At 39.1% G+C, this 21,035-nt stretch overlaps 1 long non-coding RNA gene across 2 annotated transcripts in view; it reads right to left on the reverse strand.

The window, feature by feature from the left end:
• Positions 1-6,685: 6,685 nt before the first annotated feature.
• LOC147918133 (uncharacterized) overlaps positions 6,686-21,035 on the reverse strand; it is a 41,609-nt gene continuing 27,259 nt past the window's right edge. For both annotated transcript variants that reach the window (XR_015552789.1, XR_015552783.1), the window contains exon 3: positions 6,686-10,582. This is a non-coding gene — a long non-coding RNA (uncharacterized LOC147918133). The remainder of the gene's footprint in view (positions 10,583-21,035) is intronic.

Here is a 21,035-nt window from a genome sequence, read left to right on the forward strand (position 1 = left end):
TGAGAAAGCAAGAGCAAAAGAGAAAGAAACAATCCTAACAGTAAATTACTTTTTCTCAGAGTAGTTGAATTACTGGTGACTTTGCTTTCTTGTTTTTTTAGAATTTATTTTCTGTGTGTTTTGGAGAAAAGTTTGGAGTGATGCCAACTGCACTATAGATTACTCTCCCTCCTCCTAATTTATGCAAGGCATATAAGAAATAAAATTCATTGCAATCTCTTCATCATCAGCTCACAAAATGATTGAGGCAGCTTTTGGGCAAATGGTTTGTATTGTTTGGCTGATTGGTTTATTTTCTCTCCTCTCAGTTCTGCATTTCAGGAGTATTTATTCATTCTGCAGAACTGTTTTGGGGGAACAGTCATCATTTCTGCTGACTGCTTTTTGGAATTGAGTCCTTGGGGAGCAATATGAGAGAGAGATAAGCCTCTGGGTTTCCATTTCAATAAATTATACAGGTTTTGTAAAAATAGAGTCAGGACACCCATCACCCCTGCTTTTGTGACTGTGGGGGAGCAATGCAGGGAAAGGGTTTTCTGTGCAGTGACACGTGCCCTGGGGTCTGCCTTGATCCTTGTGTCTTCTTGTAAGGAGCAGATCTGAGGACAGCTGGGGGAACTCCCATCCTAGACACAGCAATAAAGGAAGGATTCTTACTTCTCGTCGTCATGCCAATTCTCATTTTCCTTCTGTTCATTTGTTTTATTTTGTTTTTCACCTTTCATTGAGGATTTCGAAGTTACACAAATGTGCCAAACAGTAAAAAGACAAAGATAAAACAAAATAAAATTTGACTGTGAAAGTGTTTATTCCTACTCATATCAGCCCCGGGTCTTGATAATAAAACAGAATCAGGGGAATTTTGGTTAAAGGAGCAGAACACATATGTTTCTCTTTGCTCTCTCCCAAAAGTCTGCTAAAACAACAATAAAGGATTTTTTACAAGACCTTAACCTACAAAGACAAAAATTACAAGAGAAGACAACAACAGTAGGCAAGAGGTTTCAAACAATATTTTGAAAACCATAAGTGGATGGAGCTGTGATAGCGACCAAGGCGATCCAGGAATGGTCCACAGCTCAGTCCCTGCAGAGGGGACTGTGGAAGAGGACAGCCATTCTCCTCCCACAGAAGCCCCAAGGTGGGCACCAGGAACACAAACGTGGTGATGACAAGGGGCCTGAGAAAAAAGCTGACTGAAGTCTGGGTACAGATCAGCTGGAGCCCCAGGTCCTTCCCTGTGCAGTAAGGTAGGGGTCCAAGGGTCATTATCTGGAAACAATCCAAATCCATGGAAGTGGCAGGAATTAAGAAAAGTTCATAAATGGAACTATAGAAATCTCAACTAGCCAGGAGTTTGCCCCCTTCTCCTGCCCACTCCATCTCTACCCCTCCTCACTCCAGGCACAAGATTGAGGCTTCTCCCTGAAGATACTAAGCAGTCTCAGAGAAAATGCCTTCAGGCACTGAAAATGGAGTGTGTTCCCGAAGAAAAGACCCTCCCACAACTTAATCACTCAAGAGTGATTCATTTTTTCATTGTTGGCGCTCAATAAACAATTGCATAATTAACTCATTCAACCAACAAACATTAAATGGTTGCCTACAATATTCTAGGTGCTGTGGATAAACCAATAAAATTCTTCCCTTGATGTAGCTCATATTCTGGTGAAGGGATGACCAAACAAAATAAACAAACCAATAGATAAGATGGCAGCTAGTGTGAGGTTATACAGATGAACTAAAGCAGAGTAAGCGCATAGGCAGTATGAGGGAGATTTCCCGTTTTATGTGAGAATGTTCAGCAGCAGCAATGTTCAAGGAGGCCAGCAAGGCAAGAGGAAGGCAAGCAAGAAGGAGAGTCCAGGAAGACGACGTGGGAGGAGCTGGGGCCCCGGTCAGCCCAAGTCACTGCGAGGAGCCGTGTCCTTTTTAGCGCGCGCTTTCCTTTCCTCAGAATAACTGGAAAGTCACTCGAGAGTTTTAAGCAGAGGACAGAGAGGACCAGTCGTGCATCTTTAAGGCTCATTCTTGCCAGTGTGTGGGGAATAGACTGTTCTCTCTCAGATCCCTTCCAGGCCCGCCTCTATTCTGCTCTCTGTCCTAAGTGGGAGGGCAGGAGTCCTGGGACTTGAAGTTCCTGGTGACTCTTTGCTGTTTCCCGGCAGAGGGCCAGGAGAGGCTCCGGGAAAGACGGCGCGCGCGAGGGGTGGGGGGTGACACAGGCTGAGGCAGAAGCTCGGTCTTTCTCTCCCTCTTTCTGTTCCAGGCAGCAACTTCTCTGTGGTGCCAGAACCCACTGTGCGGCCCCCACATGATTCTAGGTTTTTCTGTACAACACTGGTTTTCAGAGTCTGGAAACACCACCTCACTCAATTGTCACTCCAGCCCTTGGGGCATTTCCCCACAATCCCATTCGCCTTCTCAGTTCTTCCATCATTATGTAAGTGATTTCCCATATAAAAGTCCCTCTATTTGAAACACCTAGAGTAGTTACTATTGTCCTGATTGGACCTTGATTCATACAGAGATGACTGCCATAATCCAGGCAAGAAATGTTTGTGGCTTGGATTAGGATTTGATGGCTAGAGACCAAAACAGAAAAGCAGAAACAACTCAGAGATTGAGGGGAAAACGTCCAAAAAGTTATAACCACCCTCAGAGAAATACAAAAATATACTATAAGCATGAAAGAAGAATCAGACACTATGATAAAAACAAAAAACAAGGCAGAGCTATTTAAATTTGAAAACATGATAGAACAAAAAATTCAATAGAAGCGTGCTATGGACTATGTCTTTGTGCCCCTCCCCCCCTCAAATTCACATGTTGAAGCCATTACCCTCAGTGTGATGGTACTAGGAGGTGGGGCCTTTGAAGGGTAATTAGATTTTGATGAGGTCATGAGGGTGGAGTTCTATGATAAGATTAGTGCCCTTATAAGAAGAGGGAGGCCTCTCTCTCTCTGCTATGTGAGGATACAGCAAGAAGACTAATAAGATGAGCAGTCTGCAAACCAGGAAGAGAGCTCTCCCCAGACACATGATCTGCCAGCATCTTGATCTTGGACTTCTAGCCTCTAGAAAAATGAGAAATAAATGTTTGTTTTTTAAGCCATCCAGTCTGTGGTATTTTTGTCATAGCAGCCTGAACTAAGACAAAGGGTTTGAGAACAAAGTCTAAGAAATACCCAGAAAGCAGAACAAACACAACAGAGACTAAAATTGGCAAAGAAAGGACAGCCAAAGACTAATCTAGATGATGGAGAGGACATTATTGAATAAATAACACCTTATTTACTCAACTTTCAGATCTGTAAGAAAATGGCAGCTGCCTGATTTCAAATCTTCCCACACACTCTCCCACACATGAGCAATTAAACGCACACAGGAGCTGTACCTTCACCATTACCAGGAAACAGAGACTACATACCTTTCAACCAAATGCCACATTCCAATAGAGTTTCTACCACCACTAAGCCTTTCAGTGTGAAGAGCAGGGAAGGGGTGACAAGAGACTTTATGAAAGCACAGAGAAGCGTGAGGGATGTAGAGAAGAGGAACAAATCACCCCCTAAAGAGAAAGTCCCATGTTGAATGCCAAATACTGAACACTGGTCAGGACTTGATAAATCTACAGAGAAAAGCTTGAAAGTGGGTGGGACTAGAATTGTCGCCATAAAGAAGCAGAGCTTCTGTGGGAGAATCAGCTGCACAGAAAAGGTGTGGTGCCTTTTGGAAGCATGGTAGTGAAGGCAAAGAAGAAACAAGAGGGAAATTAAGTCTTCCAGGTACAAGAATAGTATGTTAATATTACATGTTCTAACAGAGTGGAAAGAATGCAGCTAAAAAATGGAAGAGAGGGGAAAGTAGAATAAGATCATTAATTGTCATATAGGTAATAAGATGCATCAAGGATACCTCTAAAAACTGATAGATGAGATAGTGAAATGTTAAGTAAGAAAAAAGAATTAGGAGCACTTACTGTAAAGGAAGCTTCTAGAATGATAATACCAATTTTGCTAAATATCAAATGAAATTATTTTTAAAAAGACATATCAAAGAGAGAATATCACAGTAAAACACACACTTGCTTAAGTGAATTCTGCCAACAACCACATGAGCTTAGAAGAGGAGCCCGTGCTCTAGAAAGGAACACAGCCCAACCAACACCTTGACTGCAGCCTGGGAAATCCTGGAAGGAGGACCCAGCTGAGCCACAACTGTTCTCCTGATCCACAGAAACTATGAGATAACAAATGGGGTGGTTTTAAGGCACAAAGTTTGTGATGACTTGTTACACAGCAACAGAAAAAGAACACAGAAGTCTCCAAGAAAAATAAAATAAAATAGAACTGACATTATTAAGTGCACAGAAAATATTACTAATATGCTAGAGTAAAGACATTGCAATATGTGGGAGAAAATTATGTAGAAATAAATAAATAGACAGAGAAATCAATCAATCAGAGATGAGGGGTATTAATACCAAGAATATATTAAGAATTTTATAAGAAAAAAGAAATATCCATGTGGCTCAAAAGTACATTTCTATATTATAAATACTGATATTTATTTATCCATAAATTATAATGTAGCTATTAACAGTGATATGGATTGGAGGATAGTAATGCAGGAAGTCAATACACTATGTTTAATATGAATAAATCAAGAAAAAGAATAAGGCCTTTTTTTTTTCATGTGGGGATATACTACTGGAATCAGTTAAAAGAGTTGAATCAGATGCCTCCTTGGGAGCAGGTCTAAGTGGTGGGGACAGGTGAAATGATTTCCTGCTGTTTTTGTGATAAGATGTTAACACTTTTACTTGAACTATCTGCAGATAAATTTTTCATTACATTTGGGGTTAAGCAGTGGTATGCCAGAGCAGCCTCATAATGGTTCATTTTCATGGTTTACATTTTCAGGTTTACATTTACATTTTACATGATTTTACGTTTTACATGGTTTATTTTCAGGAATATTGCGTGCCAGCTGGTAAACAAAGCCTTTATTAAAAATTGAATTATATAAACTTACAATTAAATACATTATACTTAAAAGGTAATAAATACTCAAAACTCATCACTTCCTAACTATTTCACTACATTTTATTATTGGTATACTTTTGCGGTTCTGTCTATTGTATTTTATGATAGAAATACAATATAACAGTGTTCTCCTGTGCATTTCTCCCCAATTTCTCACTCACTGCGGTCAGATTAGTAGTCTAAATTGGCTGTGGTGTAAGTATTTACAACATGGAAATCAGCAAATGTTTCAATTAAGAGCTTGATTTATTGTATTTTTATTGTCTAACTTCATAAATTGATGAGCAAAATGTTAATAATGAAAATTAAACTTACAATTGTGCCATATCTGTAGCTGTTATATTGTGAATAGCATAAAAAGTCTTAAGAAATGTTCTTCCAGTGTTTAAAAACTATTATTCAATTCAGCAAAGAAGCCTAGTGACAAAGGAGTGAAATTCCAGCATACGTCTTCATTGTTTCACTTTTGTCTTAGTTGTTAACCCAAATGAAAACATCAACCAACATTTGTCAGAGCTATACTCACTTGTCAATGACAATCATAAATTGGCTACAGATACAAAAGTTGGGCAAATTATCAGTGAAAGCCTTATGTGAGAATCAATTGACTGTTTGGAATTTACAATAAAGAATATTGTACATTTAATTATTATTTGTAAATTAATGCTACATATCCTTTATATCAGTAAAATATATAATAAACTTATTGCACATATAGGATGCATCCTTTTCTCTTATCCAGAAAGCCAGTTGTTAAAATGGACTAGGACATCAGTAGGTTCACATCAATTCGTGGAGCTCTATTCCAAGAATTCTGTGTTGTCTCATTTTCCCATGTCTAGAATTACATACAATTTTAAATAAATAAACTTATACCACCTTTTCCAGAGTTAACAAGACTCTGACTGAAAGTGGCCCACCGGAGACTCCAGACTGAAAGTGGCCCACCGGAGACCAAACTCGATAAAGGAGTGCTGACAAAGATGAAATCTTTAAAAACAACTTGCCTTATGTTTCAAGAGCCTTAAAAATATTCAACATTTGGGGGCCGGCCCCGTGGCTTAGCGGTTAAGTGCGTGCGCTCCGCTACTGGCGGCCGAGGTTCAGATCCTGGGTGCCCACTGACGCACCGCTTCTCCGGCCATGCTGAGGCTGTGCCCCACATACAGCAACTAGAAGGCTGTGCAACTATGACATACAACTATCTACTGGGGCTTTGGGGGGAAAAAAAAAAGGAGGAGGATTGGCAATAGATGTTAGCTCAGGGCTGATCTTCCTCACAAAAAATAAATAAATAAAAATATTCAACATTTTTACCAAGTAATTATACATTTAAATATATTTTACAATGGAAATTATTAGAAATGTTAACAATATCTACATAAAAAGATGCTCACATTATTTGCAAAAGCAAAAATTATGAGAAATTAATATTCAAATCTAGGTAAGGGTTAAAGTAATTATAATATATCTATGTGATAACATACTTTGTAGCAAATAATGGGATTTACAAATAATTTTTATGAAATTAAATACATTTGTAATATATTAACAATGCAAAAAATAACATAAAAATCTCAAGTATACAAAGAAAAAATGAATAGAAATTTTAAAAAAATATCAACACACTTATTGTTATTATTGGAATATATGGTTATTTTTATTTTTGCATCTTTTCACATATCAGTGATTACCAAATTTCTCCAATAGCACTTTCATAATGAAGAAAATACACATAGAAAAATTATAAAAGGAAATTGAATAGAACATTATTTGACCCTTGGAGACAGAAGAACTTGTTATATTTAGAAACCATGAAATGATGAAAGAAATTAGATAAATAGGTAAAGGACTTAAATTAGTGTTTCATATTTTAGAATAATATAATATAGAAAACAAGCACATGGGAAAATGCCCAATCTCAGATATTAGCAAAAAAGAAAAACAGTATAAAATTAGTAAAATGAATAAGACGATGTATGGACAAACTGAAATGAAATAGTAACTTAAAAATGTTTGGAGTATAAATTGGAATAAGGCCTTTTGAAAGTATAGATATGCATTATGTATGTGTGCATGTTTGTGCATATACACGCATATACATATATACACACTAACTCATCATTCCTAATCACTGACTGAACAACTTCAGCTCTAGATTTCTATACTGAGCACCCAATTCCAAAACAGATAAAGCTTTCTCATAATGCAAACTGCCAGAAAAAAACCAAATACCTAGGAGGATAATGGTAGGTTGAATCACACACACAAACATACACATAAATATTCACACACACTGGGAATATTATACACTCAGTTAAAATTGTGTTTAAAATTTTTCATTAAAAATATGTATATCTGAATAGGGAAAGGTATACAGTATCATGTGAAGTGAAACAAATTACAAAATTCTACAACAACGTAAATAAAAAATAATAATGAATATTCATTAAATACTATATGTTGAACACCATACTCAATGCTTCATAGATTTAATTGTGTTTAATCCTCACAACTCTATAAGTAGGTTCAAGTATTACCCCAATTTTATAGATTATGGAACTTCATACACTAAAAATTACATATAATAAAAATTGAAATGAAATATAACAAATGTTAACAAAACATTAACAATGTTTAGATTATGAGTAAGTTTTTCTTATTTTTACTTTTCTGTATTTTTTACACATCCTATAAATGATTCATCTATTGTTTTTATCATTGAGATAAAAATCAATGAACTTAATTTTTTTAAATGGGTTATTTGACAAACACATAGATCAAATAAGTATAGTGAACAAATAATAAGAAAATGTTCGATCTCAGATAATATCAACAAAAAACAAGAGGAGAGAGCGTAAATAGTGTAACTGTGTATCAAAATGCATTATTTGATCAATAGGAGATCAAGAACAAGTATACACTGAAATATCATTTAATAAGATAGTATTTTTAGTGCCTAGCAATTTTGTAAAAATATTTAAGGTAAATCCAAGCAAAATAACTTCCAGATCAAACAAAAAATAAAATTTTAAATACCTAAAAAGAAAATCTACAAGTAATATAATGGGATATTTATCAGATCTGTTTCAGGAGAGCAATATCAGCTTTGAAGCAATATAACAAACCACAGTGGGATAAACAAACATGTTTGAATATAAAATATTCACAACCTGCAGAAGGAAGAAAAAAACAAACCAAGAAGCAACAGGCTAGAAAAAATTTTTTTAAATATTACAATTGGAAACTAATCATATTTTTTAAAATTTAACTTTGCATTTTAATTGATCTTTTTATATTAACATCTCATTAGCTGCAAAAAAGATAAAAATATTTCACACACAAAACTGTATACACGTTTACAAATAGTAAACAAAACATGAGAAAATATGATCCCAAATAACAACCAAAAATGCAAATTAAAGCAATAGCTGAGCATCTTCACTTAATAGCAAAAAATATAGTGTAAAAATGATAAAAACACCCAATGGATGTGATTATCATGAAACCGTATTATCATGGCTGACTAAATTTTACAGCCTTTTAGGAAAATTTTTTGGTACAACATAATCTCACATCTTTTGACGCCCTACTTCCACATAAGGGACTTTGATATTATGAATCCAAGCCCAATGAATTTAGTATCTCATGCTATTCTCACAGCCACTTTGAAAAATAGGTATTATGATCCCTACCTGGCAACAGAGAGACAAGGCTCAGAGTGCTTTAGTAAGTCGTCCGAAGCGGTTATCAGAACTTCATCTCTGATTCTGGAGATTATGTTTCTTCCACTGACACATGTTCCTGCCCGGCAGTCAAGCGGTCCCCAAGCAGTCACAGGGGACGAACAGAGCAAGAAGTATCACCACTTACATTTGCTGGGTCTGCCTGCCATACTCCCGTACATTCAGTCTGTGAGGAGACAGCGAGCCTCAGTGCATTCACAGGCAGTGACTTACAGCAAATGCCAAACAGCACAGTGTCAGGTCCCCAGGTCCTTAGTCCCACAGGGTGACTGAGCCAGAGGGTCCAGACGACAAGCAGCATGGACAGTGGGTCACTCAGCTGCTGAAGAGCCAATTCTAACTGTAGCCATGTAGTTGCATAGCCTGCAGCTGTTCCCACAGGGGCACATAGACGACTTCCAGTGCTTTCCTGACACCAGGGGTAGAGATGAGAGACAGCCTCCTCTGAGATAGGGAGGGAGAGAAGCTGCTCACTAGGCTGCTCATCTCCCTGCGTTCCAGTGCTGTCACAGGCTGTTCCATCGTCTTGGGTGGGACCGCGGCTAAGCCTTCCCTATGTGACCTATGTAGAGGCACGCAAGACCATCAGGGCACTGAAGCCGAACTAGTTCTCACACTGCTTTCTGTCTGCCTGTCTGCTTTGTGCCTGCCTTTTCCTCGTTGGTCTGTGTTCCACTGCTGTTCTCCCCTGGAAGGCTACCTTTCCACTAGGCCTCCCAAATCAAAGCGAGCTGCGTATCCCCTTTGGACCTCTGGGTCTGACTTTGTGAGAGTGTGAGTGCAGCAGGAACGGCATATGGGCAGAGCCATGCTGCTGGTAAGGGCCCCAGACATCCATGAGGTCCGTGTGCAGGGTTAGGATGAGCTGCAGGTGTGTATTAAATAGAATCACAGCACTTGAGGAGATTCTCCACTTAGACTATAACTAGTTGTTTTAGTAGGTGATTCCTCCATTACCACCACAAGCATCACCATATTCCACAACTCGAGCAGCGTCCTCTGGGTGGGACCGCCCTCACCCAGGAACTGCTGCATGTAGGTGTTGCTATCTGTCTGCTGGATTCTCTCTGCCAGCAGCAACCATGATGCGGACTATGAACTTTTGGGGCAGAAGGTCTCTCACAGCAGGGACTTCCACAGTGCCTATTCATATGGCTCATGTGCCAGGATGCTGAGCACAGAACGTTCTTATGGTCAGATACCTATCAGATAAAACGTTCAAATAATTCAAGGGGAAAAAGCCCTCAACTTCTCATTTTGTCACCTGTGGGTTCTGATGATCAAACTCTGGCTTGGGCTCACTGAGCAAAGGCATTGTATTTGTTTCCGAGGGCTGTGTAACAAATTATCACAATCTGGGTAGCTTAAAACAACAGAAATGGAATCCCTCACAGTTCTGGAGGCTGGAAGTCTGAAATCCAGGTGTTGGCAGGGTTGGGTCTTTCTGGAAGCTCTGAGGCTCTGAGGAAGAATTTGTTCCATGCCTCTTTCCTAGGTTGCAGTGGTTGCCAGAACTCTTGGCATTCTTTTGCTTGTAGAGCCAATCTCTGGCTCTATCTTCACAAAGTGTATTAGTCAGAGTCCTCCAGAGAAACAGAACCAGTAAGATGTACATATATGAAGAGATTTATCATAAGGAATTGGCTCATGCAATTATGGAGGCAGGCAAATTCCAAGGACTGCAGGGTGAGTCAGCAAGCTGGAGACCCAGGAGAGCCAATGGTGCCGTTCCAGTCAGAAGGCTAGGAGGCTTGGGCCCCAAAAGAGCCTAAGTTTCAGTTTGGGTCTGGAGGCAGAAGAAAAGCCAATGTCTCAGTTCAAGACAATCAGGAAGGAAGGAATTCTCCCTTACTCAGTAAAGGGTTAGCTTTTTTGTTCTAGTCAGGCCCTCAACTGATTAGGTGAGGCCCACCCACATTAAGGAAGGCAATCTGCTTTACTCAGTCTACTGATTCAAACATTAATCTCATCCAAAAACACCCTCACAGAAACATCCAGAATCATGTTGATCAAATATTTGGGCAGCCTATGGCCCAGTCAAATTGACATCTAAAATCAGCCATCACATATGGCATTCTCTCTTTATGTCTGTGTCCAAATCTCCCCTTCTTATAAGGGCACCAGTCAATGGATTAGGGCCTACCCCAATTCAGTATGACCTCATCTTAACTTGAATACATCTACAAAAACTCAGTTTCTAAATAAAATCACATTCACAATTACAGGGGTTAGGACTTGAACATATCTCTTTGAAGGACACAATTCAACTCACAACAGGTATCAACAAACGAAAGCTACTTGATTTCTGGCAGATCACATCCTCACAGGACAGTAGACTTTGACTGAAATCAGTTGAAAATTTTGTTGAAAAATAGAAGATAGAGGTCACCTATGCAGTGGCCTCTTGTAATGGGCTGACATGCCTAGTGAGTGAGTTATCAGTTCTGAAGATTTTAGATTGAATTTGATCTGAATACAAAATTGTTTAGTTCCTAGAATGTTACAGTGATGGCCTCCAATCAGACAAGCAATTTCCTTTTCCTGAAAGAGCCAGGGTAGAAAAATGAAGGGAAAATAACCAGTGTTTATAGCTGGTCGGGGCGTAACATGGTACAATCACTTTGGAACACTGTTGACAGTGTCTGCTAAAGTCAAACGCATGGCTGTCCTGTGACACCGTAAAACCCTGCTAGATATACGCCCACGACAGAGGCGCACGGACGCCTCTCCCCGCAAAGACATGTACAAGAGTACGCACAAGTCCCCAGAACTGGAAACAACCCAAATTCCACCAGCAAGAAAACCAATAAATATGTTGTTGTATGTTCATACAATGGAATACTTCCCAGCAATAAAAACAAAAAAGTGAACTAACGGTACAGCAACAACATGGATGAATCTCATAGACATAATTGAAAGCAAAAGAAGCCACACAGAGGGGTACAAACTGTGTGGCTCATTTATACGCAGTTCGAGAACAGGCAAAACCCCTATGTGGTGACAGAGTCTCACCACTGGTTACTTTCTGAGTATTGACTGAAAATGGGGCATGAGGGAAACTTCTGGAGTGATAGAAATGCTCTATATCTTGGTGGGGGTTATTTGTGTGTATATGTGTATGTAAAAATTTATTAAGCTGTACACTTAAAACTTGTGTGCTTTATTGGATGTATTTTGTACCTCAATACTAAAAAATGAGTATATTGAATCTCTATTACATGGCAAGCATTATTCTAGGCACAGCAGTAAAATAAAGTCTCCGTTCTCATGGAACTCACATTCTAGGGAGAGAAGACATTTCATAAACTAATAAACAAAAACAAATGAACAAAATAAGTGTGTGTGTGTGTTTGTGTGTGTGTAGAGAGAGAGAGATAGAGACAAGGGGACAGAGAGAGAGGATATGAGGAACAGAGAGTGTGACATGGTGATAGATATTGAATAAATATGAAAGAGATAAGATAGAAAATGATTGGTGCCAAGTGACGTGGCCTTTTGCATATAGTGGTCATGAAAACACTTACTGATAAGGTGTCCAGTTAAGCGGAGCACTTGAAGGTAGGATGGAGGCAGCCAGGAGGCTATCCAGATGAAAGAATTTTTCAGGCAAAGGGAACAGCAGGGGCTGCTGTGGGCTAGTGCAGGGAATGCTCGCGGAACAGCAAAGAGGTGAGCGTGAGTAGACCTGAGTGAAAAAACCAGAGTGGAAGGACTGGGATCTGTGGGGTGTGATGGTGACGGTGAGATTCTGGGAATGTTTCAAAGACAGAGCCAACAGGATTTGCTGATGGGTTTGATGTAGCATTTTTTAAAAGATAGCAGATTTTAATTTTGATCTGATCCTCTGGTAGCCTGAAGTTTTCTTTCACAGATGTGAGGAATATGGGGTGAGATGTAAGTTTGGAGAGGAAAGTCCAGAGTTCAGTTGTGACCCTATTAATCTATTAGATATCCAAGTGCAGTGCTCAGGTAGGCAGCTGGATAGACATGTCTAGAGTTCAAGGGAATGGTCTACACTGGAAATCTTAATATGTAAGTTCATAGTGTATACTTGATTTCTTTTTTAAATAATGAGACTGGATAAGATTGACAAGAGAGGGGCCAGCCAGGTGGCGGAAGCAGTTAAGTGTGCACGCTCCGCTGCGGCGGCCTGGGGTTCGCTGGTTCAGATCCCGGGTGTGCACCGAGGCACTGCTTGTCAAGCCATGCTGTGGCGGCATCCCATATAAAGTGGAGGAAGATGGGCACAGATGTTAGCCCAGGGCCAGTCTTCCTCAGCAAAAAAAGAGGAGGATTGGCAGATATGAGCACAGGGCTGATCTCCTCACAAAAAAAAAAAAAAAGATTGACGAGAGAGCCTGGGGGATGGAGGACTAGGGAACTGTTCAGTTTTTTAAAAACATGCTCTACAAAATTACTTGACTCCTTAAATTATGTGGCTGCATAACTTTGATAAAACAAAAAATAAAAATAAATGTAATAGTTAATTAAATATACTCTCATAGTTAATTAATTTCTGTACACATTACATCCATATTTTCCCTCCAAGTTCATTTTTCTATTTTTTTCTTCTTGCTGAAATACATATCAATATGTTTTGGCAGTTGTCAAATCTCTTAGTCTTTTTATATCTAAAAATGTCTAAATTATTTTGAATAATAGTTTGGTTGGTATAATAGGATATTCAGTAGGAAAATTCAAGGCACCAAGGTACAAAATGAGTTCTAAGACAGAGAACCCTCTAAGGTATATACATTTTCACAGGAAATGGTTCAACAGTGGTTAAACAACCTTTTAGATATCCTATGGAAAACAGTGGAGAGGAGCTGTGCTGTGTCTCCTATCCTTACCCAGGACAATGGTAGGGTAGAGTGGTGCCAACTCCTACTATGGAGCTCCAACTGAATGATGTAGAGAGCTTAATGTGTAGGCTGTGAGGTGTGGTGGACACACTGGGCTGGCTTTCAAATCCTGCCTGTGAAATCTGAAGGGCTAGTGACAGCAGGTTAGCTGCTGACAGAGGAACTGAGGGAGAGGTGACCAGAGCAGGATCAGCCAGCACCCCAGAGATTGTCAGGGTGAAAAGAGGCATGAACTTTATCCTGAAAGCGCTGGCATGAGTCCTCTGAGGCCCCGTCCATAGGCTTCTGGTAGGCAGTGGGGTCTCAGCACCAGAGGCTAAAGGTGGACCATTGGACTCTCCGAGGCCAGAGGACAGAGGGCAAAGGTAACTGCAGGAAAGGGAAGATCAGAAGGCATGTTAGGTCAGTCCATGCGAATTAGAGCCAGCTTCAAACATTACTCAGGCCCAGAGAGTGCAGAACCACCTCTGAACATGTCCTGCGACATTTTCCTGTTCCCCTCCCTGGCCTCCTCTGCAGAAACCTCTGCTGAAAGGAGGGAGAGTGGCATAATTGTGAATTAAGTTAGGAGATTTAACTATGGAATGAGACTGGACAGTCTAGGTACTGGTTTGAAAATGTGTTTCATATCATAAAGTGCCAATAAAACCTTTTATTAGCCCCAAAGTGCTCAGAAATATCATGGGCCTGCTCATTTTCAGAGGGGAAAAGGATTTCCTTTACTGAAAATATTTTAAAGGGACAGTGGGAGACCAACTAAATTTGCAATTATGCCATTCTTCCAGTTGGGCTGTCCAGCATACAGGTCAAATTAGCTACACCAGCGTTTTGAAGATATTATCCCTACTTGCCAGCGCCTACTGTTGCTGTCAGCACGTTCATCCTTTTGTAGATTATTGGTTTCTTCCCTTAGGATGCATTTAGAGTTTCTTTAATTCTTTAATATTCTGCAGTGTATTATGTGCCCAGGTGTGGATTTGTTTTTATTTATCTAGCCTAGAGAGCTTAGATTGCTCTTTCAGTCTCAGGTCTCAAATAATTTTGTTTGTTTCAGTGCTGAAAGTTCTCTCTTAAAATACTGTATCTTCATCATTCCTTTTCTTTGCTTATTCTAGAACTCTCATCAAATATATATAGGAGAGTCTTTTTCCAGGTCCATTTACCAGGTCTCTATACTATTTCTTATATATATAAAAATATAGTTATAGATTTATTTTTATATTTATTATATATTGCATAAATATATAAAATATATAGGTATTTCTAGTTCTATTTCTAATATACTATACTACTATTTTCTACTTTTTGTTCTAGCTCCTTCAGTTGTTCTCGGAGACAACTTCTCAGTACCAGATTCTAGTTCATTATTTCACCATTCAATTGCATCTAATCTAAAATCCCTCCCGTCTACCTTTTTTCAACAGTATCATTTCTAAGATTTTAATCGACTCTTTATATCTTGCTGTTTTTAGCTTTTCTGCTTTTTTAACATATTATTGTTCACATTTTTATAGATACTATTCCTTTCCATATCTTTTTACATCAAATGTAATTATTGCAAATATGTCAAACTACTACACATAATTTTATCTGCAGTAAATTTAATATTTCATTTCTTGATTTTGTCATATCTTTTTATCATTAAATATTTTATACATTCAATAGATTTTGCAAGCTTGTGTTTGGAGAAAGTTTTGTTGTTGTTGTTTTGGTTTTTTGTTTTGCTTTCATTTTCTCTTTCTCGTTCTCTCTGTTTACCTCTTCCAATGTAAAGAAAGATTTTGTGCTGCCTCCACCTAATCTTCCAAATACCAGCTTATAAACAGGTAGTTTTAGGACTCCTAGTCCATCTTCACATTGGGGACAATGCTATTTGAACAATGCTCTTTGGTCGATGCTATTAAGCCAGTGGGCAGCTTGGGTCAGGTGGGGACGTGAAGTCATCCCCTCTGTCCAGTTGTCTTCCCAGGCCAAAACCTTCTAGAAAGGAGACTTTATTTCTTTTTTTCTGTCTTCTTTCACAAGCAAGAAGGCTCACCCCTCAGCTGGCTTCAGCTGTAAGCCCGGCTCCAGAATCTTTACCCAACAGGTGCTAACTCCTTCCCCTCACCCACCACAGCTGTACCCACAGCCACAGTCCAGCAACCTCTACCATCAACATTGCTTCTGTTTTGTCTTTTTTTATATTTTATCTATTTTTGGGGGGGAGGAAGTTGAGGATTTGGATTGCACCAAAGCAGGAATTTAATATGCCATCTTAACCAGAATCTCCCTATCTATTCTATTTTATTGAATTGAATACTGGGTTCATTTATTTCGTCTCTCTGTTTAGAAACAAAAGTATACTGATTGGGAAGGAAGAAATAAAACTGTCTTTGTTCATAGATAACGTGATCATCTACATAGAAAATTCAAAAGAATCAACAAAAAACTCCTGGAACTAATAAGCAATTATAGCAAGGTTGCCATATACAAGGGTAATATACAAAAGTCAATCACATATCTATATAACAGTAAATGAACAAGTGGAATTTGAAATTAAAAACGTAATACTATTTACATTAGCACTCCCAAGATGAAATACTTAGGTATAAACCTAACAAAATCTGTACAAGATCTATATGAGGAAAACTAGAAAACTCTGATTAATGAAATCAAAGAACTAAATAAATGGAGAGATATATTATGTTCATGGATAGGAAGATTCAACATTGTCAAAATGTCAGTTCTTGGGGCCGGCCCGGTGGCGCAAGTGGTTAAGTGCGCACGCTCCGCTGCAGCGGCCTGGGGTTCGCCGGCCCGGATCCCGGGCACGCACCGACGCACCGCTTGGCAAGCCATGCTGTGGCAGCATCCCATATAAAGTGGAGGAAGATGGGCATGGATGTTACCCCAGGGCCAGTCTTCCTCAGCAAAAAGAGGAGGATTGGCAGATGTTAGCTCAGGGCTGATCCTCCTCACAAAAAAAAAAAAAAAAGTCAGTTCTTCCCAACTAGATCTATAGATTCAATGCAATCCCAATCAAAATCTCAGCAAGTTCTTTTGTGGATATCAACAAACTGATTCTAAAGCTTATATGGAGAGGCAAAAGACCCAGAGTAGCCAACATAATATTGAAGGAGAAGAACAACGTCAGCAGACTGACACTACCCAACTTCAAGACTTACTATAAGCTACTGTAATCAAGGCAGTGTGGTATTGGCAAAAGAGTACACGAATAGATCAATGGGACAGAATAAAGAGCCCATAAATAGACCCACATAAATGTAGTCAACTTGTATTTGACAAAGGAGCAAAAGAAATGTAAGGGAGCAAAAACAGTCTTTTCAACAAATGGTTCTGGAAGAACTAGACATCCACATGCAGAAAAACACATCTAGATGTAGACTTTACACCCTTCTGAAAAATTAACTCAAAATGAACCACAGACCTAAATGTAAAATGTAAAACTGTAAAACTCCTAGAAGATAACAAAGAAAGTCTATTTGACCTTGAGTTTGGTGATGACTTTTTAGATACAATACCAAAGGCACATCTATGAAAGAAATAATTGATAAGCAGGACTTCATTAAAGTAAAAAATTTTGGCTCTGCAAAAGACACTGTCAAGAGAATAACAAGACAAGCCACAGACTGGAAGAAAAATATTTACAAAGACATATCTGATAAAGGACTGTTATCCAAAATCTGCAAAGAATTCTTAAAATTCAACAATTAAAAAAACAAATAATTTCATTAAAAATGGGACAAGTCATTAACAGACACCTCACCAGAGAAGATTATACAGATGGGAAATAAGCATATGAAAAGGTGCTCCATATTGTGTCATCAGGAAAATACAAATTAAAACAAGATACCATTATACACCTGTTACAATGGCTAAAATCCAAAACACTGACAACATCAAGTGCTGGTGAGGATGTGGAGTAACAGGAACTCTCACGCATTGCTAGTGGGAATGCAAAATGGTGCTGCCACTCTGGAAGACAGTTTGGCAGTTTCTTACAAAACTAAACTTGGTCTTACCGTATGACCCAATAGAACTCCTTGATATTTACCCAAAGGAATTGAAAACTTATGTCCACACAAAAACCCACCCAAGGATGTTTATATCAGCTTTATTTATAATTGGCAAAACTTGGAGGCAACCAACATGTCCTTCAGTAGGTGAATGGATAAACTGTGGTATATCTAGACAATGGAATATTATTTGGCTCTAAAAACAAATGAGCTATCAAGCCATGAAAAGACACGGAGGAACCTTAAATGCATATTACTAAGTGAAAGAAACTAATCTGAAAAGGCTACATACTGTATGATTCCAACTATATGCCACTCTGGAAAAGGCAAAACTATAGAGACAATAAAAATATCAGCGGTTGCCAGGGGTTGGTGGGAGAGAAAGATGACTAGGCAGAGCACAGAAGCTTTTTTGATACTATAAGGTATCTATAATATAGTATAATATACATCATTATACATTTGTCAAAACCCATAGAACTTCCTACACCAAGAGTGAAGCCCAAGGTAAGCTACAGACTTTGAGTGATAATGACGTGTCACTGTAGGTTTATCAATTGTGACAAATGTATCACTCTGGTGGGGGCTGTTGATAATGGGGGAGACTATGCATGTCTGGGGGAGAGGGTATATGGGAAATCTCTGTACCTTCTCAATTTTGCTGTGAATCTAAAACTGCTCTAAAAATAATAGCCTTAAAATACAAAAAACAAACAAACAAACAAAACATTTCAGGGGGCCGGCCCAGTGGTGCAAGTGGTTAAGTGCATGTGCTCCGCTGCGGTGCCAGGGTTCGCCGGTTCAGATCCTGGGCGCACACCCACGCACTGCTTGTCCAGCCATGCTGTGGCAGCGTCCCATATAAAGTAGAGGAAGATGGGGACGGATGTTAGCTCAGGGCCAAGCTTCCTCAGAAAAAAGAGGAGGATTGGCATCAGATGTTAGTTCAGGGCTGATCTTCCTCACAAAAAAAAAAAAAAAATTTCAGGCTTCAGAGTTTGACCAAATCATTAATTTCATTTTCTCAGTAAGCTATGATTATATTCTTTTATGTCCTCTTTGGCCTAAGAGCTATTTAGGAATTTGGGGGCTTTTTGCATCAGAAATATGAATCAGTGAATAAATCACCTCTTTATCTAATTTTAAACCTTTTTTTCAGCTGTTCTATATATACATTTCCCACTATAGGAACCATAAAAGAAAAGCCCCACGTCATCAACGTCCCTATTTATCTGTCCTCAGGAAGAAACACAAGAAATCCTACCTCAGCAAGCTTCAGCACTATTTCCTGTCCTCCACTGCTGATGAGATCCTGGCTAAGATTCCTCACAGCTGACAATATAACCGATAAAATAATGTGAGATTTTTTTAGTAATACATGCCTAAATTTCATAATGTTAGCTTTACACTACTTTTTTCTCTATCTCATACATACTCTGATGACAATTCAAATTGAGAAGGGAAATAAAAACACTTCAGAAAACTTATTTATATTCATTTTATTAAATTCAAACTCAATCCACTACAGCAGTCAAGAGCATGCCTCGGAGCTGGAAGCTACTTGGGGCAAATGTCTACATTTTGTCCTACTTTACATTGTTGGATTCGGTAAAAATGCATTGAGGAAACAGGCAGGAACACTGAATGAAATTAAATCTATTTCAGCTGCTGACTTAATCTTATATATATGTACCCCTCTTTAGAGAGTGAACTCAAGTTAAAATGTGAAATAGGCTCTATGCTATGTGAAGGGAAAGGATATTATAGGAGGGAAATGTTAGCATCCATGTCAGTTGCTCCAGCCCTTCTGCCGGCAGTTTTATTGAGCTGTGTGGTATGCAGGCACCTCATTGGCTAAAACAAGCTGATGAGGAGGAAAAGAAGTTGGAACTGGGCTTGATAGAGGTTTGGAAGAAACTCCACCAGGTATCGGGGAGGTCTTCCCTCTAGACATTGATTCAAAACACTGGTTCTCAAAGTGTGTCCCTGAACCAGGAACATCAGTTTCACCTATGAGCTTGCTAGAAATGCAAATTCACGGGCCCTTCAGTGATGTATTCAATCAGAATCTCTGGGGATGGAACCCAGAAAACTGTGTATTAAAAGCTCTCCAGGAGGGCCAGCCCCATGGCTTAGCGGTTAAGTTCGCGTGCTCCGCTACGGGCGGCCCGGGTTCGGATCCCAGGCGCGCACCGATGCACCACTTCTCCAGCCATGCTGAGGCCGTGTCCCACATACAGCAACTAGAAGGATGTGCAACTATGACATACAACTATCTACTGGGGCTTTGGGGAAAAAAAAGGAGGAGGATTGGCAATAGATGTTAGCTCAGAGCCGGTCTTCCTTAGCAAAAAGAGGAGGATTAGCAAGGATGTTAGCTCAGGGCTGATCTTCCTCACAAAAAAAAAAAAAAAAAAGCTTTCCAGGAAATTCTTATGTACATTAAAGTTTGAGAACCACTGAGGTAGAGGAAGAGATTCAATTAGCAAACTGGGTACAAGAAGAAATTCAAGGAGTCAGAACTAATTGAGAGGACACATGGAAATAGCCACCTGGCTTCTGAGATTGGTGCAGTCAGAGCAAGACCATAGCTCACAGCCGGTAGAGGAGAGGTCCAGGGAGGAGATATAGACTTTTGACTGGCAGGATTATCGGCAGGAATTGTGCAGGATTTTAAAGCCTAGACAAGCTAAGCAGTGTTAACAGCTTTATTCTACTCCCTGCAGGGAACTAGATGGTTAAGTAAGTAAACCAAAATTTAAGTCCAGTCATAAAGGTTAGAATCAAATTAGAATCTAATATAATCATTAGATAAATAGAGCAGGGGCCAAAATGAACACTGCTGTGACACAGGCTATCCAGATGTCTGGAGCTAATCCCCAGCACATCAACACAGGCCTATCGTCACCACGTTAAGTTCAGGTCCCACTGGGTGAGTACACTGAGGACTGATTTAGTTTCCACTTTGGTCAGCACTAATTTGAGAACCAGTTCCATCAAGACATTGCTTGGCAAGTGGGAGAAAAAGACCATAATGGAGGAAATGGCAAACTAATCATCCTGATTTTAGCATTGAAAATCCAAGATCCTAGCAAAACCCTGAGTTCTAGGAAAACCAAGGAATTTGGCCACCCTACAGCCAAGTACATTCTAATTTTCTACAGTAAATGTAACATTTATAATTACTCTTTGTTATCTTGGCACCTTGTTAAGTCAATTAAAAATATTGCTTTAATAATCATTTTTAAATAATTCAACAGATCATGTGCTTTGGAAGTATATATTTACGGAAACTTGCATAACTGTTTATTCTTTATAGATCGTGGACCAAAAATAATTGTAGGCACACATTACGTGA

Source organism: Ceratotherium simum, chromosome 1, assembly GCF_057802395.1.
Source record: "Ceratotherium simum simum isolate JZ-2026a chromosome 1, ASM5780239v1, whole genome shotgun sequence".
Taxonomy (NCBI): domain Eukaryota; kingdom Metazoa; phylum Chordata; class Mammalia; order Perissodactyla; family Rhinocerotidae; genus Ceratotherium; species Ceratotherium simum.